At 45.5% G+C, this 23,950-nt stretch overlaps 1 long non-coding RNA gene across 2 annotated transcripts; it reads right to left on the minus strand.

Annotated features, from left to right (window-relative positions):
* Window positions 1-6,529: 6,529 nt before the first annotated feature.
* On the minus strand, window positions 6,530-16,957 carry LOC134470531 (uncharacterized). 2 transcript variants are annotated; one of them, XR_010039482.1, is made up of 5 exons: window positions 16,844-16,957; window positions 9,276-9,348; window positions 7,251-7,343; window positions 6,893-6,971; window positions 6,530-6,700 (listed from the first exon to the last, which is right to left on the minus strand). It is a non-coding gene; the product is annotated as an uncharacterized LOC134470531 (long non-coding RNA). The 2 variants fall into 2 exon arrangements; XR_010039481.1 differs by having other exon boundaries at window positions 7,251-8,978.
* Between the last annotated feature and the right edge of the window lie 6,993 nt (window positions 16,958-23,950).

A 23,950-nucleotide genomic window follows, 5' to 3' on the forward strand; every position in this document is an offset into this window, starting at 1 on the left:
ATTCCCTTTTTTCCTCCCACATGGAAACCAATCATAGTTACATTTCCTAGTATAGTGCCATCATGTAGCAGGCATTCAGAAAATATCTTAGGAGAACTATCTGTAATTAGAAACTTAGCACAAACATTTATTTCTTCTTCTTCTTCTTCTTCTTCTTCTTCTTCTTCTTCTTCTTCTTCTTCTTCTTCTTCTTCTTCTTGCTGAGACCTCACTTAAATGATAATCAAGGAATTAAATAAAAATATGTTCCAACAGTCAAAGAAAATAGAAAATGAGCCATCACAATGGCACGTGTTTGCAGTCCCAGAGCCCTGTGAGGCTGAGGTCTCGGTGATGAGGAAGACCTTAAGCAAAATGTTGTCTGTCCTTTTCTTAGCTCTCCTTTTTATTGTTTAAAATACAGATGACATGAAAATTGCGGTTTTAACTTTCTCAGTGTTTGGCTAGGTGGAATTAAATACATTCACATGAGTGTACAACTGGCATGAACTTCCTTACCCCAAACAGAAGCCCTGTAGCCGACTCTAAGCCGCTTTCCCCTTCCAGACATGGCAACCGCCACCTGCTTCCTGCTGATTTGGGGAGCTGCAGCTCCCGACCTGCTCCCTGTCTGAAATGCCAAGTTCGTGTTCTCTAAAGCCAAGGGATGATGTCCAGGAACAGCAGAGGGTAAGAGTAGAAAGACTTTATCGAGAGAAAGACAGCTTCTATCTAAGAGGGGTACAAAAGAGCCTGAAGGTGGTTTGTCCATCAACCCTACTTCTCAAGGGTGTTTCATTGGGCAAAGCCACGAGGTAAGGTGGGTTCCAGATGGGACAGAACTACAGTCCATCCATAAGATTCCAAGTATAGTTGCTTAGGTAATATTGATACAATGAAAAATCATAGGATGAGTGTAAGGTACAATAAAACTATGGTCAATAATAAAGTTACAGCAGTATAGTGGCTAGGGCAGTACTGATTAAATGGGGATCAAACGAGGAAGCCAGTCACATAGCAAGTGTGTAGGGGGGGACAAGGACTGTCCCGCAAGGGGCAGGCTAAGGAGTTCCGTCCTCCATCCCAGGTGACTGCTGCCTACAGAGCGCCAATCGCTGCTGTCCATCCCGAGGGGAAGTGTGCGGGAGAGCAGCTCCTCCGTTTGTTGAAGCCTGCCCTCAGTGAGCGCATTTCCAGGCATAGCTGTCTTCTGCACTGCTCTCCCAGGGCCCCTCCTCTGAGTGCCTGCTGTATCTCTACCTCATTTAGCCACCTATAATACTGCTACTACATATTCTACGACACCAGGCACCTCCTGCATGTGAAGTCATGCAGTGCTCAGCACTCCACGTGTGGCTTATTTCGCTTAACACAATGTCCTCATGGTTTGTGCATGTAGTTCTATTATAGATAACTAAGTTAGTTAGAAATATTATAGGCAGTCAGAGATGGCTCAGCCCTTAAAATTTTCAGCACGGATGCATTAAAGCACAGAGGTACACTGATTAAAAGCCAGACCTCAAGATAAAAGATGCAATGACCACATACATACCTCACCCAAGGATGAACAGTAACCAATATTCTACATAGTAAATAGGTACCCGTCGCCTTGGATAGGAGATGCAACTCCTAAAGGAAAGGGGTATGATTTTAGCCCCACTCTCACCCCATTTATCCTTTCAGCCAGGTCTGAGTCTTTTCCAAGCCAGCCAATCAGTTTACTTTCATCTTTGAGGAAAAGCCCTGTTCTATCAGTCCATGCATACTAGCTACAAACTTGCTACCCCACTTGACCCCCATTTAATCAACATTACCTGTGATTATTCTCATAATCTGATTGGTTTACCATACCTTTGTTCCACCCACCTTGGGTTTTCCTACTGGATCAGTGTTACCTAAGCAGCTTACTTGTAATCTTACTGGCTGTAATAATTTTTCCCATCTTAGACCTGCCTTAGCTGCTCTGCAAAACTCCCTAAAGAACACAGGTCCTCGGCAACCCACTTGAGACCCCTTCTGCCTCTCTTAGATAGAAGTCTTCTTTCCCACAATAAATGTAACTTTCTTTCTCCCAATAAATATTTTCTGCTGTTAACCTCTATTGTTCCTAGAATTCATTCTTCAATTTTAGAGACCACGAACTTGGCATATTGGATGTCTAGCAGGCTAACAGGTTGAGAGTTATAACACTTCCCTTACATTATTTGGATTATTTGGAGATAGTATATTATTCCTATGTCAGTAGTATATATCAAATTTCACTCTTCTTTAAGACTTGAAATATTCTATTTATGTATATCCAACATTTTTGCGTATCTATTCACCTACTGATGGCCATCTGGATTGTTTCTACTTTGGGGCTATAATCATAATCCTGCCATTACATTACCTATAAATATTTTTGTTCTTGTTTTAGTCCTTTTGTGAGTGTACCCAGAAGTGGAAATGGGTAATTCTACATTTAAGAATCAACATCACGTTTCCTGTAGGGGCTGAGGAAAGAGGATCACAAGTTCAACGCCAGCTTGGGCAACTTGACGACTTAGCAAACCGTCTCACATCCCACCAGCAGTATGCGAGGATTCCGATTTCTCCACATCCATGCCAACAACTGTTGTTTTTGTTTTAGGTTTTGCGGGTTTTTAAAAATCTAATAGCCATAGCAATGGATATGAACTGGTATCCTGTGGTTTCATTTTGTATTTCCTTAATGATTAGCAATATGGGGCAGTTCAGTTTTCCCGAGAGAATCCCTAGTCTTCTGCCTGGGAGCAATAAATGGTGGCCTGCATTCTGGGAGCAGAGTCAAGGAAAGGAGTTGGGGTGTCCCTGCTCAGCACGCCAGCCCCCCACCCCAAGCCCTCACCTGACTCTGCCAGGGGGTGCCCTGTGTTGGAATCTGGACCCGTGCCACTTCCCCTCGCCCTGGATAAAGGCTCTCTTTGCTGGGCGATGAGTGAGTCAGGCTGCTGTGCAGAGCATGGTTTTAACCCAATTCTCACCCCATTCACCCTTTCAAAGTTCTGAGTTTCTGAGATCTTTTCCGAGCCAGCCAAGTAATTTACTTCTCATGTGCAACCCCCTGACTTTGCTCAGATAGTTCTTCTCTCTGATTTTTAAATACGAATGCTCCGTGCGACTGAAACCACAGGTGGGAACACTGAGGATTCCCCTGGCCAGCCAGCAGGATCATTCACCAGAAACCCAGAGCAAAGACCTCCTGTTGATGAGCTCTGCCCTGCACGCAGGGCTTCCGGTCAGGTCTTGTGCCTTATCCTAAAAGACCAAGGGACCACTAAGCATCACCAGATGTGCTAAGAAGTGTCTATCATAAAAGAAAACAAATTTTCCCAAAATTGAATGAGGATTGAACAAATGATGCCAAGAACAGAGAAAACTTCAAATACAAATTGCAATTACTACCCCAAAGAGTTAAAAAGCACCAGTTAAAAAGCAAACAACAGGATGCTATGAAAAATAAAAAAGACCCTTTAGGCATTAAAAATGATAGCAATATTTAAAAGCTTAATAGATTAGAAGTACTACAAAGGCAAACTGATGGAAAACTTAGAGAGAATAGATGAATAAAAGACTTAGGGGATCAACCAAACTCAACCAAACTCAACCAAAGAAAAAGAGATTATCAAAAAAATTAGAAAAATTTCCTGAAGTTAAAGGACATGAGTTTCCAACTGAAAGCCCTCTGAATGAAGTACACCAAGGGTACAAGAAGACCCCAGAAGTGACCAGACAGACAAGCCATATGCAAAGGAATGACATGAAAAATTATCTTTCACTTCTAAGCCAGGCATGGTGGTGCACACCTGTGATGCCAGCATTCAGAAAGCTGAGGCAGGAGGATCACTGAGGGTCTGAGGCCAGTCTGCGCTGCACAATAAGTTCAAGGCCGGCCTGCACTACATAGTGAGACCCTGTCTCAAAAAAACAAGAAAAAAATTATACTGAACTTCTCAAAAATGAAACTGAAAAAGACAATGGAACATTGCTTTCAAGCAAAAATAATTTGCAACCTACAATTCTGTATAGCCAAACCACAAATACAAACTAGAGGAGAAAAAAGACATTTTCAGATGAATAAGGACTTAAAAATCTGTATCTCCCTTGCACCCTTCCGTAGAAAGCACAGAAGCATACACACACTAAAGCAAAAAAGGAAGCCAAGATGCACGACCCGGGAACTCGGGCTCCAAAACGCATCAAAGCAAACTCCCAGAATAACACGTAGGCAAACCCCGAGTACAGCAGGGGTTCACGGAGGAAGGTCCCAGATAACAAAGCGTGTTCAGTAAACCAGGCAAACGGTTGTTAGGGCCATGGAAAGCCCCAGGGGAAGGAAAGGAGGGGCAATAAGAAATAACAGAAATAAAATACCGCAAGAAAGGAAATAGTAACTCCAGGCCAAACAAAAATGAGAATAAGAAAAGAGATGTAACGGCAGCGTATTTTTTGGATTTGCAATACATAATAATTATATAATCACAAAGGCACAATCGAAAACGATTGATTTAACTAAAATTATGATTCTATTACTGGAATTTGCAAGAAGGGGGTATAAGGCAAGTAAAGGACATTTTTATCTCAGATAACCACAAGATAAGAGATGATTTTGTGTGTGTGTTATTTTGTTTTGTTTTTGAGACAAGGTCTCACTGTGCAGTTCAGGCTGGCCTTGAACTCACTTTGTAGCCCAGGCTGGTCTCGAAGTCACGGCAATCCTCCTGCCTCAGCCTCCTGAGTGCTGGGATTACAGGTGTGTGCCCCCATGCCCGGTGTTGGGAGATTTCTAAAACTGATCAATCTAATTGGGCATGCTCAGGCAGGAGGATCGCAAATTCAGGCCTCATCTGAGCAACTCAGTGATTCAGCAAAAAACAAAAGAAAGAAAGAAAAAGGAGGAGAAAAGAAAGAAAGAGACAGACACAGAGGAAGGAGGCAGGGAGGGAGGCAGGGAGGGTCTGAGGATATATAGCTCAATGTGAAGGCCCTGGCGGGGTTCAGTGCCCACCACCATAATCAACCAACCAATCAATCAAAACAGTAATATTAGTACTTTATTTTGATGTGCATTGATAAATACTTTGATGGCTGCAATCAGAAGCTTTTGGGGAAACAACAGCCTGGCGAGTTCTGTCTAACGTGAACCTGCTCATGGCCAGCGTGTCAGAGGTCATGCAGAAGCCCTTACAGTAAAAAGTCCAGGTTCTGAGTTCAGATTGCTGCACACTCAAGTTGGCTTTTAATAGCAGAACAGGGTGACTCGAGGCAGGGTGACTCTACCTCTGTCTCCTTGGACGCCAAACGGGAACAGAATAGCGCCTGCCTAATCGGACTGCTTGAGAATGAACAATGCAGGCGGCACACAGCGCTGATCCCTGCAGGGTCTCTGCTTGTCATTACCGTCACCTGCATGGCTCTCGCAGGGTCTGTCACCACTACCTCCTTCAATATCTTGCCGAAAAGATTGCCAAGATTGAATCACAGGGGAATGGGCACAAAACAAGTGACTAAAATTCAAGCTCTGCTCTTTGAATAGAAAGAAGCAAAATTCCAAATGCAAAGCAACACAGATTCACTGTCTTCTCCACCTTTCTATTTCTGCTTGGGCCAAAACCTGAAGACAACAGTGGATAACAGTATTGGTAGTAATCAATAACGATGGCCAAAGTTCAACGAACACAGGACCAGTCCTGACTTCCTGTTGTCTCCGTAAGCATAGGCTAACTAGGTACATGGTGTTATAAGGCTGAATCACACCCACAACAAAAGACCGAGGTTGAAACCCTAACCCTGAGGGCCTCAGAATGTGACAGAGGTTTTGAGACAGAGGGATTTTTTGTCATTTGTTTTTCTGAGACAGGGTCTTGCTGTGTAGCCCAGGCTGGTCTCAGACTTGCAGCTGTCCTCCTGCCTCAGCCTCCCAAGTGCTGCAATTATAAGCATTTGCCACCACATCCAGCTTTGAGACAGAATTTTTAAAGAGCTAATTAAATTAAATGAGATCATTCAGGTGGAACCTACCCGTTGCTCGAAAAAAACACAGAAAATTACATATGTCTGTCATCCCAGACTCCAGAAGGCTGAGGCAAATTGACTGCAAGTTCAAGTCCTGCCTGGGGAAACTAATGAAGCCCTGTCTCAAAACCCAGGGTGGGGAGGGAGCTCAGGGTGAGGCCGTGGGTTCAGTCCCCAGTGAGGCAGGGAGAGAAGGCAGGAGGGAGGGAGGGAGGGAGGGAGAGAGCGAGAACGTGCGCATCCCCAGAAGGAAGACCCAGAAGCCCCATCAGCAGGGCGGGCGGAGGCATGAGAAGACACCACCCCACAGACGCCTCCATTTCAGGCCTCCAGCCTCCAGCACTGTGAGAGGCTTAATTCCCTGGTGTTCACGTTGCATAGTCAGCAGCCCCGTAAACGGGATCCCACTTTTCTGGGAGGTAAAATGGGGATACACCTGCTTCATGAGACAGTTATCAGCACTACATTGCATAGAAAAGTACTTATGACGCTTTCACATAAAATGTGCTCACAAATGTAGATGAGTACGATTATTGTTTTATTATTATTAAAATACAATTACTCTGGTCTTTCCATAGCAACATGAGGAGTAAAAAAAAGAAGTTGATGCAGGGGCATCATAATTCATCTTCATGGCATTAGCCTTTTCTCTTAGTCTAGCCTCTTGAAGGCTGCCAGGCCATTGTTCCTAGAAGAAAAGTTGAACTCAGATGGCCAGAATCCAAAGATGGCTCCACACGTTCCCCCCTTCCACCATCAGCACCCTCCTCCCGCCCCTCCTTATGAATCTGGTCGATGCCTGGGACCACTTCAGTCAGTTCAATACAGACGCTATGACGGCCCACACATTGATCCTGGTACTGCGCATGATGGTGCACACCTGTAGTGCCAGCACTCGGGAGGCTGAGGCAGGAGGATCACTGTGAGTTGGATACCAGCCTGAATCGCATAGGGAGACCCTGTCTCAACAACAAGGCAGTTTCTGAGCCAGCAAGAATGGTCTGCTCTGATGACTCTGCTGAGTGTCACTACAGGAAAAGACTGAGAAGGCTGGAGAGAGAGGAGGAGCCACACAGGGAACAGCAAGGTGGGATACCAAACCCAACCATGTCACCACCAGCGCACCCAACACCACACCGGATGAGGGGCCGACCGGCTGGGTCTGACGACACGGAGGTGGCTAGTTTGGTGCATTCGGGGCTTGTTCTGCAGCTAGGAGTAACACGTTCCCGCTTTACCTGAGACCCAAGCTTCTTCCTGCAGCTTCCACGGAATCTTCACAAGCTGTGGGACGTGGGCAAATGGCCAGGCTTTCTGCACGTCCTTTTCACCTGTGTATGGTGAGTTTTCATGCCTCCTTCTCTGGAGACTGCTGGGGAGACTGACAGGACAATACCCACAAGGCCCGGGGAACAGTATCTGCTTCAGGGCCAGGGCTGAGCCTGCTCACATCACCACCCTGACGCCACTCCTCCTGGGCTGCACAGGCCACCCCCAACAGCTAGTATTTCCCTGCTCTCTCTGTGCCCTTCCTTCCACCCAGGATGTCCTCCACCCACCAAGCCCACCACTGTGCTCTGAGAAGCCTTCCTGGATCTCCGCAGTCTGCAGGGTGCTCGCCCCTGTGCAGACTCTGCACCCAGCTCTGCCTGTGGATGGCCTCCCTTCCTTTGCTCTGAGCGGGCCTGCCCTCTCCAGCCAGACTGAGCCTTGGAGGGCACAGAACACACGTGAATCACAGAGCTCTTGATGTGGCTCTGGAAGCCATGGAGCAAGGAGTCCACTCTAGAGCAGTGGTTCTCAGCAGGATGGGGTGGGTGGGGAGGCAACTCTTTCCCATAGGAGATATTCAGCAGTGTCTAGACACAGCACAGGAATGGTACAGCGTTTAACGGGCAGCAAACAAAGACAGTCCTCAACAGAGCGCCATTTGCTGGCTCTCCGAGCTCCACAGCCTTGCTGCACACCCTCATTCCTAAGCCACTCAGCAGCCCTCGGTGCTGAAGATAGGCTTGAATCCCATCTCCTTCCTTGCTGTTCAGTGACTCTGACAAGATTGTTTCTCAGCCAGGTCTCACTGTCCACTACCAACACGCAGGTTCCTCCCTGCCCTGCCCAGCAGTCTATGATTCTGTGACTTGCACGATACTGGCTAAAGGGTACCAATATGCACACACTCTGGCGTATGCCAGGAGAGAAACTCCCAGGCAGGCCAGCCCGAATCACCAAAAGTTCTCATTACGCTCCAGCTGGGCCTGAGCGCAAACCACCCCCGGCACAGGTAGTGGCCTGGCAGCTGCAGAAAAACCGAGCTGGGGGCTGTGGCCTTGAAGGCTCCTGGGGAGCTCATCTGAAGGGGCCTGTTGCTCAGGAAAAGTGCTTCCCAGGGGACCCTGACATTCCGGCCTTTGAGGCCTAGGAGGACAGCTGAGAAGCCTCACCCTGAGGACGGTGGACAGAGACTTTGGGAAGGGTGGTTCTGCGGGAATAGGATCACAGTGATGCCCACAGCTCCCCGGGGCCCTGAGTTTAGTGTTTTCCTTGGTTTCAAGAATAAGGCGAGCCAGGCGTGGTGGTACATGCCTGTAATCCCAGCACTCATGAGGCTAAGGCAGCAGGATTACTGAGAGTTCCAGGCCAGCCTGCGCTACAAAGTGAGGTCAAAGCCAGCCTGAACTGCATAGTGAAACCCTGTTTCAAAAGACAGATACTTCCCGGCATGGTGGCACATTCCTGTAATTCCAGCACTCATGTGGCTGAGGCAGGAGGATCCTGAGAGTTCAAAGGCAGCCAGAACTACACAGTGAGACCATGTCTCAAAAAAGAAAACAGTAGAGCAGCAGGCTGCACGCACGGTCTCTGGCATCCCTCCTGACCTGCGGATTCACCGAGACCCTGCGGTCTTAGGTCAGCACAGGGCACTGCAGGACATCAGACCAGTGGCAGCTGCTGTTCTGAAAGGGTGCCTGGGGTGAGAGAACAGGCAGGACAGGGACATCACTCCGCATTCTTATGCAAGCTCCCACATCCAGGGAGAATGGCAAAGAGCGCCAACACTTCCGTCTCCCTGCCCTGTGCCAAACACGACTGTCAGCGCTGCCCGTGCAGGAACTCGGGCCTCATGATGACCCTGAGGACAGGTGTGGGCCTGCAAACCGCTGGGCGCAGCTGTTGAGGGAGGACGGGGCCAGGGCACCTCTGCCGTGCACAGCGCCCCATGGGGGACCCCTTCCCGCAGCCCCAGCCCTGTCCCTGCCCCTTACCTGGCAGAGCTGGGTGCTGCCCTCCCACTTGGTTCCAGTGTGAGATACAGTCTGAGGAAGGAGCCAGCACCAGCTGGAAGAGATGGGCAGAGGACGCTTCAGGAAGGCAGGCGGCAGATGGACCAGGACTCTACCCCAGCTATTCTTGGTGACTGTGGCTGCCTCTGGGCCCAGAATGTGATTTCTCTCCCAGCACAATGAGGGTTCAGTCACGCTCACTGGGGTGGCTCGGTCACACCTTACCCCGGGGAAAGAGCGCCACCTGGTGAACCTTTCTGAGAATGACCTGGCATGCCACTCTGTCCAAATTCAGGTGTGCAGTCCCAGCGAGGTGCTTTCAATCTCTGACCAGTATAAGAAGATGATGATGATGACAATGCCTATTATAATAGGTAGCACTCCCCTACACATTTTCTCACCACTTAGTGTGAAATAGAAGAGAGCTTTGCCTTTGAGCACTCAAGATACTAACCTCAAGCAACAAGTCAGCCTGTCCAAGATTCAGAATCACACGCTGAAGGTAGCAGCTGGGGGGAGAGGAAGGAGGTGGAACCCCAGGAGCCAGGAGGGATGGGAAGGGAGAATTGGAGCCCACGGAGAAAGTGGAGATAGACCTCTACACAGAAGAGGAGGGGCAGTCTGCAGCTTTGCCCAGTGCTGGTTTGTGGCGTGAGAGGGGAGGGTCAAATCTACAGACACTGTGAAAGCAGAGGCCTCCTGGGAGAAACGTGCCAGTGGAAAGAACAGTGGGTGCTGTGCGCTGTGACAGCTGAGTGACTCAGCCCAGGTGTCTGCAGTGTCCCCTGGAGACATCATTCTAGGGAGGCACCACCGGGATCCAGGACACGGAGCAGCTGTGGGTGGGCTTCACCTCAGAGCTCTCAGTGTTAACAGCCACAGTGACTGGGTGAGGGACAACCATGGGAAATGTCCAGAACGGGGGAGTAGTCAGGCCAGCAGGGGACACCCAGAGTTACAAGCTAAAGACGCAGGTTGTAACCCCACAGCAGAGGCCAGGATCAGCCTGGACCCCTGTGGATTTGCAAGTACCAGAACCAGCACCTCACCCCTGTCCTACTGCAGGCTGCTGGGAGTCTCCAGCTCGATCTGGGCTCTAATTTAGTGTGCCAGCGAGTGCAGAGCCATGCCCTGAGGTGGACACACTACCACGAAAGTGTAGACCTCAGAAGACAGCCCCGGGCTTGAGATCATAGGGAATTTCTTTTTCATCTCTTCCCATTACCTGTGGGCTTGGTTGGTTGGTTGTGGTATTTGTTTGTTTGTTTTTGCTTTTTTGAGTAACAACATTGTTTTAGTTTTTTATTTGGCTTTGTTGTGTTTCTTCTTTCATTTCTTCCTCTTTTCTACCATTCTCTTGAGGCTTGGGTAATCTTCCTTCAGTCCTGTGTCTAATTCCTTTCTTTTCTTTTCTTAATTTTACCATTTATATTTCTCTGCTTGGGATAAAATCACTGACATGAGTGGACATTTATTGTATATAATTTTTCAATTTGTTTTACTTTGTTATATAATATAAATCTTATACCTATGGTTAAAGGCAACAAATTAATCATTGTCACAGCTTGTCACTTTCCAATTTGTGCTTGATGCTGTTGCTATTGCTGATTGTACTACATTAGCCAAGGTTACATAGTTGCTGTGTTCACCTGATCTTCATTGTATCCTAGTACCTGGATTGTCAGGAGCTCCCAAACAATACTGTAATCCAGCACCAGAGAACTGGGAACTAGTGCAAACAGGAAATAACCTTTCACTGATAATAAATTGAAGAGGCAGGATCCTGGAACAGAATCAAAAGCCAAAACCCAGCTGTGCGGGAAGACACCTCTAAAAAAGGTCTTGAGGAAATGGTTACTGAATCTAGAGTACATGCAGATTTTAAGACATAGAGTTTAGAAAAGACATGGAAACCATGAATGCCCAACATAAAAGAAAAAACTGGGTTCCATATACAAGCCCAAAAAGAAATCCAGGTTAAAAATTCTATTGAATGTATGTACAGCAGAGTCAACCAGTGTGAAGCTAGATAATATCAGATCTAGAAGATAAGGTAGTAGTTGGTGTTCATCAAATGAAAGACTTCTTAAAATAGCAATGGCCTATGGAAAATCAATCCAATAGCTGCTAGAGGATACAAGGAAGACTAACATAATTACAGTCAACAAAGAATCAGAAGATAGAACAAAAATCTGTAGAAGTTTTGTGCCCCTACTTCTGTTCGTAGAAGTAATAGCACAAAATTTTCCAAATATGGAAAAAGAATTTGACATACAGATAGCTGAGGCATATAGAACTCCAAATTATCATGATCAGAAAAAAACTACACCAACGCATACAATAGTCAAGATTCCAGAAGTTCAGCACAAGAAGAATATCAAAAGATGTTAGAGGGCCAAGGGTTTGGCTCAGTGGCACAAGTCCCTTCCCTTCCTGGCAAGCATGAGGTTGCGAGTTTGAGCTCTGGTACCAAAAAAGTATATAAAACAAAATTTTTTTAAAAGCTGTTAGAGAAAAGAAACAAATCACCTATAAAGGAAAGCCCATCAGAATCACAGCAGACTTTTCAATGCAAATTCTTAAACTAAAAAGAGCTTGGGATAAAGTATTTCAAGTCTTAAAAGAAAACAACCCAGATCGATGCAACACACAAAATTATCTTTCAAAATTGATGGAAACGTCCATGATAAAGGACACCTGAAGAAATTCATGACAACCAAACCACCACTCCAAAATGTGTGAAGGATATTCTAGAAAAGGACAATGAAGATGACAATTCCAAGAATCCCAATGAAATGAATTCACCAGGCAAGACAAGTTGTTAACACAGAGAAATGAAGGAAACCAACAACAGTCAGTATACATCAGTCATACCATCAGTGTGAATGGTCTCAGCTCACAAACCAAAGGAAACAGACTGAGAAAGGATCAAGAAACAGGATCCAACAACATGCTTCATACAAGAAACACTCGTGATTCAAAAAGGAATTCACTGACTGGCTAAGTGTGGGGACAAATTCCTGTAATGTAGGGAATAACTGTGAATTCAAGGCCAGCCATAGTGAACTCAAAACCAGCCGGAATTACACAGTGAGACCCTGTCTCAAAAAAAAAAAAAAAAAAAATGTGAGGGAGAATAGAAAATCAAAGAAAAAAGGAAGAAAAGAAATTCATAGGCTGAAAGTCAAAGGGTGGAAAATAATACTACATGCCACAGGAACCCAGAAATAAAGGAGGAATAGCTATTCTGTTTGCATACAAAGTGGATTTCAAGCCAATCAGGGAGAGAACCAGTCAGAAAACCAGGGATTTCAAGCCAAAACTGATCAGAAGAGACAAAGAAGATCACCACATTCTTGTTAAAGGAACAACCCAAAAGGAAAAATTACAGTCATAAATAGATCTGCACCAAACACTGACATACTCAGCTATATAAAACAAATGCTAGTGGATGTGACAAATCAGATAAGCACTAATACAACTGTAACAGGGACCTCAGTACCCCACTGTCACAAATAGATCAACTAGACAAAATCAAAGAAATCTCAGAGCTGAACAAAACTTTGAACAAATGGACTTAGTATACTCTATAGAGTATTCCACTCAACAAAAACAGAATGCACATTCTACTCAGCTGCACATGGGACATTCTCCAAAATAGACCACATGCTGGCTTATAATGCACGCTTAAATAAGTACAAACAAACTGAAATTATCCCATCACATTATCAGACCACAGTGCAATGAAATTGGAGCTCAGTGGCAAAATAAACCATACAGACTTCATCAACAAATGAAAATTCAGTAACTCCCTCCTCAACAACCAATGAACCACATATAAAATTAAAGAAGAAATCAGAGATTTAACTCAGGGGCACAGCATCTGCATGGCAAACATGAGGTCCCGAGTTCAGTTCCTAGTATAAAGAAGAAGAAGAAGAAGAAGAAGAAGAAGAAGAAGAAGAAGAAGAAGAAGAAGAAGAAGAAGAAGAAGAAGAAGAAGAAGAAGAAATTAGTTTCTACCATTCAATCACAACGCCAATGCAACATAACAGGATTTACGGGATGCAGTGGAGATGATGCTACAAGGCAACCTATACAGTGAGTTCTCACATGGGAAAAACAAAGCACACTCAGATAAACAGCCTAATTAATGTTAGGACCTCACACTTCTAGAAAAACAAGAGCAACTCAAGACCAGCGCTCACACAATGGAGAAAATTACAAAGATCAGAGTAGAAATTACTGCAGTGGAGACTACAAAAACAATATAATCAATGAATCAAATTAAATAAAATAAACCCTCAGCTAACTTCATCAAAAAAGGACAGAAAAGACCCAAATCCATGCAATTTGGAGTAAAAACGGTGACATCACAGTTGTCCCTGCAGAAACCCAGAAAATCATCAATACCTGCTTTGAAAACCTGCACTCCATATGACAAAAAACACAGAAAAGGGGGAAGATTCCTAGATACATATGAATTGCCAAAGCTGAATCAAGAAGATTTAAAAATTCTAAATAACATGATATCAATCAATGAAATTGAAGATGTAATTTAAGACAACTACTAACAAAGAAAACCCAGTTCCTGACAGATTCACTGCTGACTTTTACAAGAATTTGAGAGAAGCCCTGATATCACTGCGTCTCAAGCTCTTTAATGAAACTGAAAGGGAAGCTCCCAGAGTCATTCCTGGAGGCGTGACACCGATACTAAACACAGAAAGGAACCCAGTCAAGAAAGAGAACTACAGGCCAATCTCTTTAAGATACGTAGCTGCAAAAGCCCTCAATAAAATACTGGCAAACAGAAGGCAGCGAATCATCAGGAAGATTACACACCACAATCCAGCAGGATTCACCCCAGGGATGGGGGAGGCTCACAGGTGCAAATCAATAAATGTGATAAAGGGTGTGTACAGACTAAAGGACAAAAACCACATGATATTGTAACAGGTCAAGAAAAATCATTTGACAAAGTCCAGTGCCTATTTATGATAAAAGAAATCCTACAGAAATTGGAATAGAAAGTTATTAGCTCAATCTGATAAAAACCATCTATGACAAACCAACAGCCAACATCATACTAAAAGATCAAAAGCTAAAAGGTTTCACTCTAAAATCAGGAGCAAGACAAGGGAGTCACTATCACCACTCCTACTCAATATAGTTCTGAGAATATTAACTAGAGCAATTAGGCAAGATTTTATTTTAGTGTATGGTGACAAGTGTGGTACAGAGTTCAACCTTCAGCCTGTGGGAAGGCACTTTCCCAGGACTTTTTTTTTTTTGTACCAGGAATTGAACTCCCAACCTCACATTTGCTAGGCAGGCACTACGCCACTGAGCTATATTCTCAGCCCAATTAGACAAGAGAAAGAAAAAAAAGGAATAAGGATAAAAAAGTAACAGGATAAATCATCATTATTTGCTGATGACATGTTACTATATGTAGAAGACCTCAAAAGCTCTACCAAAATAACCCTAGATTTTAATGCAATTCAGCAGCATAACAGGATACAAAATCAACACTCAAAAATCAGTAGTATTTCCATACATGAATAACAAACTTACTGAGACAGAAATTAGGTAATTAACACCTTTCACAATACTGTGAAGAAAAATGAAATACTTAAGAACCAACCTAACAGCCAGGCACGCTGGCACATGACTATAATCCTAGCACTCAGGAGGCTGAGGCAGGCAGATGGCTGTGAATTTGAGGCCATCCTGGGCTACAAAGCGAGTTACATACCAGCCTTGAACTGCATGGTGAAACCCTGCCTCGAAAAGAAAAAAAAAATGATAAACCTAACAAAGGAAGTGAAAGACCTTTACTTAGAAAACCACAGTATTCTGAAAAAGGAGATGCTAAAAGATCAGAAAATGAAGAAATATCCCTTGTTTTTAGATAGGCAGAGCCAATATAGTGAAAATGGCCATATTTCCAAAATGTTGTACAGAGCCAGGTGTGGTGGCACACACCTGCAATCCCAGCACTCGGGAGCTGAGGCTAGAGACTCCCTGTGAGTTCTAGAGCAGCCTGGGCTACAAAGTGAGCTTAAGGCCAGCCTGAACTGCACAGTGAGACACCGTCTCAAAAACAAACAAACAAAAAAAAAAAAAAAAAAAACAGTGTTATACAAATTTAATGCAGTCCAGTCAAAATACTGACAGCGTATCTCACAGAATTAGAGAAAACAATCCTAAAATTCCTCTGGAACCAAAAGAGACCTAGAATAGCAGAAGCAACTCTTGGCAACAAAGGCAAGGCCGGAGGCATCACATTTCCAATCTGAAATTATCCTGCAAGGGCAAACCACCTGCCAGACCCCACTCTGTCCCTCTTGAACAGAGGCCATGTTCTTTCCATAAGTTCTTCCTACTCTTAAAAAAAAAAAGAAAGAAATCATACTCCAAACTGCCACGATGATTAAAACAACACCATCCTAAGCGCTTTGGGTGGCCTTCAAAGGTGCCTGTGAGCCGCTGGTCTCTTTCTCTTCTCACTGGCCATGAGCTAAGTGGCTTTACCTTGTGCTCCTAGCAGGCTGCACTGCCTCACTGCAAAGGCAATGGGCCCAACCAGCCAAGGGCCTTCCCCTCCGGAACTGGGGCGCAGAGTCAGCCTGCTGTCTTCTTGACCTGATGAGCCCAGGCATTTGCTAGAGTAGCAGAAGACTGACATAGAAGTGAGCTCTGGGGTGCACCTGAACACAAAGGGGGGCGTTCTGTTCACAGAGCTCTGCGCTGGCAGCCAGGGAGATGAGAGCAAGGGTGTGAGATGCAAAGCGTACAGGGTTCAGGGAGGGACGGAAGCCTGGAAGGGAGAAACGTTAGAAATGGCGTCCCCAAAGCCACGGTGTTGGGGCACAATTACATGTAAGGGCAGACTTCTAAGTATCTCACAATAAAGCTGGAGATCAGTGAGAGGCCTGCGACATGCTCCTGCTGCTTGCCACACAGTGGCCTGCTAACTGCTGCTAGCCTTGACTGTCGGTACCCAGATCATGCAGTCAACTTGGCTGTGTTACCTGCTTAAGGACTTCAGGCCCAGAGACTGGCCCAGTCAAGGACACACTTCACTGTTTTTTCTGCAAGAAACCCCCTCCCCGCTTTCCCAGAATGTTCCCATATTATGATAAACAATTCTTCTTAAGTAAAGCTAGTTAGAATGATCTGACTGACAATGCGTGCAATCATGTAAAACCTTGCTATCAGCTTTTGTCCTTCCTGTGTTCAAAATGTATGTAAGTTTCTATTTCACACTCAGTCACTGCTAGGATTTGCACTTGGTCCCACGCTAGCGTGATAAACATAGCCTTCTGGAGTCCATCTGAGTTGATACTGGTTTCTCTGGAGCAATGGTTCTTCCTTCCCGAGCTCCTTTCACTTCCGTCACGGCCCCAAGCACTTACAGACCTGCTTGTCCTCCCCTTGTCGCCTTTAATGTTCCCTGAGCTCTTTAACAGCACCTGCACCCTAAGTGCCTGCACGGCCCAGCACTCTGCAGAGAGCCTGGCCTGCGCTGGCTGCTCAATACTTACAGTTAAGTATGAAGTGAAGGCCTCTCTGCCTCTTCCATTTAAAGAGGTCCTCCCAGTCCCTCCTCTTTACCCCTAACCCAGAGACAACGCCTGGTTACTGCCGTACAGGGGGTGTGCTCCCGTTAAGTGAAAATCACCCAGCTGACAGCACACTCCACCTGCTCCCTGGGGCATCAGAGCGGTGAGAGCAGCTGGGGGCAGCAGCCACAGCGGGCTCCCTTTGCTGCGCTCTCCTGGGTGAGATCTCGGTGTGCTCACAGCGCCTTCAGCAGTGCTTGCTGTTGCAGCTCTCAGGAACAGAGTTAGTCACCTCTGGGACGCTGATGCCATCTGGCCAGGCTGAGATGTGCTGGGGAGACACTTATGGAGAAGACTGCAAGGGGAAAGGTTAAGTGGGAAGAGGTCCAGCCGTGGCCCCCAGCCCCACCTTAGCAGTGCTGGGCAGCGCTTGGCCAAGGCGCGCAGGAGCGGACCCTGCCTGCATCTTGGAGGCGGAGCTGGCTGCACTTCTCACCCGAGTCTCTCTCAAGCTGACCGAGCTGCATGACCTGGGCTGCTGCAGAAGACTGACTCTCCAACATGAGAGCAGCAAGCACTGAGAAAGTTTTGTTTTGTTTTTTGAGACAGGGTCTCACAATGTAATTCCAGCTGTCCTCAAACTGGTCATCCTCCCTGTGTAGTTTTCGTGTCTTTTGTGTCCTCTGAGCGCCGGGGTTACAGGCCTGCACCACCCCTGACAACCAGTCTTTGAACAAACTTTCCCAGTGCCTGCCTGATCTTTAGAGGAAAGCCCACAAAGATCACCTGAGTGACGGGGAGGAAAACACAAATCCAAGCCGGATAGGTAAGACAGCGGAGTGGCTGGGGACAGAGCACACAATAAGCTCTCACAGGAGGCTGATAGTTCCCCCCGAGTTTATAGTCCCACAGCCTGGCTCACCCAAACTTAGCCAAAAAGATGAGTAACAGTCGTCAATGGAAGAATGTTTTCTACCTCCTGACACATTGTACAAAATATTAAAATAAATGGAGAAAGCTCATCTCTTATGGTAAAATGAAAATCAAAGGTGTGTAAAGACACCTAACCCACTGAAACACATGCAGCCCTGAGTGATCAAAGTGATCAAGATGTTTTTTGAATATAATTTGCTTTTGAAATTAAAAAAAAATGTTATGCCATTGGTATATACCTTCAAAAGAAGAGAAGAACACAAAAGAATTAGGGAAGAATCAACAGAAATGAATGAGTTAAATTATATCTATTATCAAAAACTCTCCTCAACAGACTCCAAATGCTGAATTCTTCTTTCAAAAGGCAGTTTTAGTTTGTCAAATATTTCATGAATGTGGGTCACTGGCTATAGCCAAAAACTGTTTTTGCTTTTTAACATAGATAGATAGATAAATAGATAGATGAATAGACAGACAGACAGATAGATAGATAGAGATGCATGCATTGTATGTTATATATAAAATATATATGTATATATAAAACATTTGTTCCCTATGATATTTTTAAAAGCTGGATTTTTAACAACCCAATATTTTTATCCTTCTGAAAGAATGCATCAAGTACATTTCTTTATAAGTCAGCTCTGAACACCAGGAAGCAAGCCCTGTCTGAGAACCAGCGCCATGCACAGTCCACCACCAGACTGGGACAGCCAGACCCCAGTCCCTGCCAGCACATGGACAGGCAGACAAGAAGTGTCCCCCCACCCCGGTCAGCGACCAGCTGGTCCAGAGAAGCACAGGCTGTGATCACAGCTATCAATGCGAAATGCAATGGGATGCCCGTGGTGTTTTGATGTCTCACTGACCTTGCAGGTCTAGGGCCAGTGGTCTGGTCATCCGCAGACAGTGTGGCCTGTGGGGCTCTCCCTCTGAGGGCTGCAGGCACTGTTGGTTTGCTGTGGTCTTGCTTTGAGTCCTGTATCTCTTCATTGTTTTGTTGGGTTGGTTTTATTCTCTTTTAGTTTGTTTGTGTTAAATCTAAAGGCAGGAAAAGCCATTGCAAAGATGGCAAGATGTATCATGGTGGCAATTTTGGATTTCCTACTGGCCTGTTTTGAAGTCCTTTATTGCACTCATGTTTTGTTTTTATTGTTTCTATTTTATTGCATTCTGTTTGATTTTTTACTATGTCCGAAGGTATCTGCAGCTATTTTGAAGACAACAAAAGGCATTATAGTAATTGTTGTTGCTTTTGTAATGTTTTGAAGTCCTGCGACACTTACATGGGTTTATTTTTATTGGTTTTATTATCCTTGGTTTTATCCTCTTTAAAATAAAATTTAAAAAAATAAAAATAAAAGTCAGCTCTCCAACAATGTCTAAAATTCTTTTGGGTTCAATTTTTTTATTGTTCTGTTCCTGCTAAGCATCTTAAGGCAGGAAAGGAGCCTGAAGGAAGCTTGTTTTGTTTTGCCTTGTTTTCTAAACTTGAGAAATGGACATCTTGCATCTCAAAGCACAAAGGCCTATTATTTGAGGAGGAGGGCCAGGGAGCAGAGTTTTGTGGGCCACTGTGTACTTCTTCCTTTCTCCTGCCAAATCAAGGCTCACACCAATTCCAAGTGGGCCAAAAAGGCACAGTCCCCTGTTTAAAAAAAAAAAAAAGCAGTCGAGGAAAAAGAAAAAGGGGCCAGCCAGGAGCCTTGTTCTTCCAGGGGCCTGGGGAGTGCTCATTACTTATGAAGAGAGCTGGTAGAAAGGGCCTGTGCCAAGCAGCTTCGGTGGGGCTGTGTGGACTCCATTCATGTGCCCATTGTAAATTCCTTCTGCGTGCTTCACTTCCTGATCCAGAAAAAGGAAAGCGCTTGCCACACATCTCCCCAGGAGCTTGCAGGACATGAAACCTTTCCCTCTGACAGTCTCCAGTTTCATGGAGATTTGGTAAGGGTTAAGGTCGTGTTTGCCTGTGATTCCTTCTCCCCACTTATTTGCTCCCCACTCTTTCTCTTACAGAAACTGGAGCCTAAATGAGGTGAAATTAACTAGTATGAGAATGAGGAAGCTTCTGGGGGGAGTCAGCAGCTCTCCTGTCTTGGTGGAAGAGGCTCACAGCGTGTGACTGGCCCCAAGCATCCAAAGGGGGCTTGACTGCTTATGTCTGAGCCTGTGACTAAGCCTGGCAAACTGAAATATTTCAGGATGCTGGTTCTTAAACTCTCACACACTTCACAAGCTCTGGAAGATATTCCAATTCAGCAGTTCTGGACAACGCTGCCGAGTGTGTGTTTCTAACAAAGGCCCAGGGAGGCCCTGGCTGTGGATCCAAGGACTAGACTTTCCAACCACGAATATGGGAATAACAGAACTGGGCCCTGGGCATCAAGCAGGGTATGAAATAAATTCAAAGGATTAATATCATCTGGATTCAGACTCAGTAAACAGATGCGGTGCCCACACAAAAGCTAGCAAGGTACTTCCCGTGGGTACTGGTTACAATTCTCAATCTCACACAGCCATGCACAGACCGTATGCAAATGTAGCCTCGGTTAATGGGAACCCTTCCTTCTGTGCTGCTCTGCTGTGGGTATTTATGGGGAACAATGGAGCTGAGAAGAAGTGCATTCTGGTCCTTGCTGTCATCCTCCATGCAGCTGTCCGCTGAAATTGTCATCACTTTGTCTGTTCCTCATCTCCAGGCAGCATAACATCTTCCAACCAGGCCATTTTTGGCCTGGGAACTCAGAAGCTTTGGCTCAGTACCCCGCCGCGTCCTTTCTGCCCCTCAGCGCTCTGCCCACCCCCAGGACTGGTAGCTCTCTGCTTTCCTTGCACCTCTCTGTCTGAACCTCTCACCGTTCTCCTCCACTCTGCCCAGACGATACAAGCTTTGCTAGTCTGAGGGAGCTTTCTTCTCCTCCCTGTGCACTCACCACTTTCCCCACGTGCAGGTGCCCTTGGTGTCCTCTGGGGACATTAAGCTTTCAAAAACCAAAGCAGGAAAGATCCTTATTTTGGTTTTTGTTTCTCAATTTTTTTTTTTTTTAATGCTCTGACATTTTCTTCCCTGAGTTAGCGAGCAAAATTGACTGCCTGCTTGACAGGAGAAAACTCCATAAATGTAAGGTGCTAGTATTCCAGGCAGTTAAGGTAGGTAGAAATGAACAGGCAGCCAGACAGAACTGGGCCCTCAGGGGAGTCAGTGCAGAAGATGAGAACACAGCACAGCTGTGGCTGGAGGTGAATCTGATGGAGGCCAGGCCTCAAGATAATGATGCGATGATCAGGTTTAGCTGCCTCTCTGAAGGATAAGCAATAACTCAAGATTATACTATAATTGGTATCACCTGGTCCAGTAAAGTCCAGACAGGCATCAGTCACCCAGGTTGGTGACCAGAGCATCTGGACCCATCCCTCCTCAAAAATGCCTTTACCATGTGACCTGCTACCCTATTGGATCAATATTAGCTGTACTGGTAATCTTATTTAACTGTAGTTTGACCCATGTTGTACACATGTTGTGATTTTGCCATATAAATCATATGTGACAAAGACCCTCGATGGCAACCCATTTTCAGGACATCTTTAAGGAGCTCTCTCTCTCAAGAAGTCTTTCCCACTCAACCTTCGCTTTTGCTTGGAATCCATTCTTTGATTTTGGGGAACATGGATTTAGTGTATCCGACATCTGGAAGGTTGGGAATCATAGTTCTCCTGTATAACTAGGAAGAGGACAAAATAAATTCATTTTGATCTTATATCTAGTCACATTTTAGAATTACTATCTTGCAGGGCTTGCATTCTCTTGTTTAAGCCCCAAGGCAATTCTGTGCAGTAGATATTATTCTTCCCAATTTACAGATAAGAAAACTTGGGTTTATAAATAGGAAAAAGCTTTGTCTGAAGTTGCATAGTGCTGGGCTGTAAGCCCAGGGTTTCTGGTTCTGAATCCAACTTTTATGCCTTTATGCCTCAGTTGACCTCCAAAAGAGAAAGGGAGACAGAGAGCCTGGCAACACAAAAGTTATTATGGCCCGGAAAACTGACCTGGAAGTGTCAGCTAGGAAATACTTTGGGCCAAGAGAGACTCTGAAGTTAAGATAGGAACGGGAACGGAAAAATAAGATAAACAGAGCAACGAGAACTAAGGGAAGTGGGATGCTAGCTAACAGGTGTGTAAACACCAGAGAGTACAGAGTGGAGGAGTCCGAGGCCAAGACCCGGGCACGGAATAATCATTTCCTGACAGAAGAGGCAGGTGAAAAGGGCAGAAAATTAAGATTAAAACCATAACGATCTGTGCCCCACAAACACTGACCATTCGGCACTCAGGAATCAGGAACTCACTGACACAGACCAAGCATCAGTAGCCAAGAGCCAGACCTTACACTGAGGAAGGGTCAGCCAGCCAGACCTTACACTGAGGAAGGGTCAGCCAGACCTTACACTGAGGAAGGGTCAGCCAGACCTTACACTGAGGAAGGGTCTGTTTCCTCTTTGCATTGTTCTCCCTGGCAGAAACTCAAGAGCCTCCACGGTGGCGCAGACATGACTGTGGGAGCAGGTAGAGAAAGGCCCCTTGGAGAGGAGAGAGTTCTCAGAAAGAATCAAAAGCACACCAGAGTACAGGAGAGCATTACCTAGCACACTGCCCTCCAATTAAAACAAAAACAAAATTCATCTTTAAAAAAAAAAAAAAATTCCTCTAACACTAGTTCGTGGGTCCAAGAGGGGCGAACTGCCCACTGTCCAGGACTGGATTTCCTGTGGCAGTGATTGGCTCAGGGCCAACCATGTGACCCAAGGCTGGCCAATCAGCATCAGTCTCTTTGCCTTTCTGGCCTATAGGAGAAGAGACTACTTGGTCCACGGGGCATGCTGGACCCAGAGGATGTTTGCCCAGAGCCAGTGAGCGGAACATCCTGGGAAGGCTTCCTTGAGAAGAAAGCTAACAGAATCAGGAATAGTGCTACAGTACAGAGGAAAAGCTGGACACAGAGCAACTACGTCCTCAACACATTTCTTCAGGGCCCAGATCTAATCATGATAAATTTATCCACTTAAACTTTCCAGTTCAGTGAATCACCCAATTCCTTCCTTTAGTTGACCGTCACTTTTGGAAAGCTTTCTTGCTGATTTCACTATGCCTAAAAATTTTCCATGAATAATGAAAGTATGGACACTGAAGCACAACACCGCTTTGTGGAATTACATAAAGAATAAGCCCTAAATGAGATTCCACTCAGCTTTTTCTGTCTGATCTCTGAGTCTAGTCAGAGATCAGACAGCTGGTTAAGTGAAATTGCCTTTAACATCCAACAAAGGGCAGAGGGCAGGATTTTAAGAGCATTCTCTCCGTCAGCAAATATTCACTGTGGGTGCGCCCTACATAAGCTCTGAATACAGTCCCCAACACCATCAATAAATAGCTTTAATTCCAGCACTAGCTTTCCATGGGCTGTGTGAGGCTCACACAAACACTGCTGCACAGACAGTCTGGGTCCGATATGTGCCTAATACTTGGTGGCTTTTCAGTATTTCTGCAAATTGTTTGACAATCTTCCCTTGGAGGGGAGTGGGGATTGAAATTACTGCCCTTTGAACATGGACTGGACTTAGTGGCTGACCTCTAAGAAACAGAATGTGGAGAAATGAGGGTCGTGACTTCCACCTACCTTTGTCTCTCTTGGGACATAAGCCTTTGCACCCAGTGCACAGCACTGTGAGGAAGCCCAGGCCACACAGAGAAGGCCCCTGCTGGTGTTGCAGGCAATGCCCCACCTGCCAGCAGAATTAACCGGCTGACCAGAGAGCAGATGCCACAGCCAGACTTCTCGTCTTCCAGCTGGACACAAGCCCAAGGCACGGGGTGGAAGAGACAGCCATTCCACAGGGCCCTGTTTAAATTCTTCACTCAAACACATCACGAAAGATCAGTCACTGTGTTTCAAAATAATTTGCTCCACAGCAATTGATAACTAATACAAAATCCAAGAACAAACAGCAATGGCAGTTAGCTCAAGTGCTAACACGGATGTACTGAGAGCTGTCTGGAGAAAACTGCATCCACCAGGGCTGGTGAAAAAGAGAACATATTCAAAAACAGAAATAACACGGAAAGAGGGCAAATGAAAAACCCTAGACTTGGAGACAGGA

This window comes from Cavia porcellus, unplaced genomic scaffold (assembly GCF_034190915.1).
Source record: "Cavia porcellus strain 051 isolate PalLab524CR breed Dunkin Hartley unplaced genomic scaffold, mCavPor4.1 scaffold_15, whole genome shotgun sequence".
NCBI lineage: Eukaryota > Metazoa > Chordata > Mammalia > Rodentia > Caviidae > Cavia > Cavia porcellus.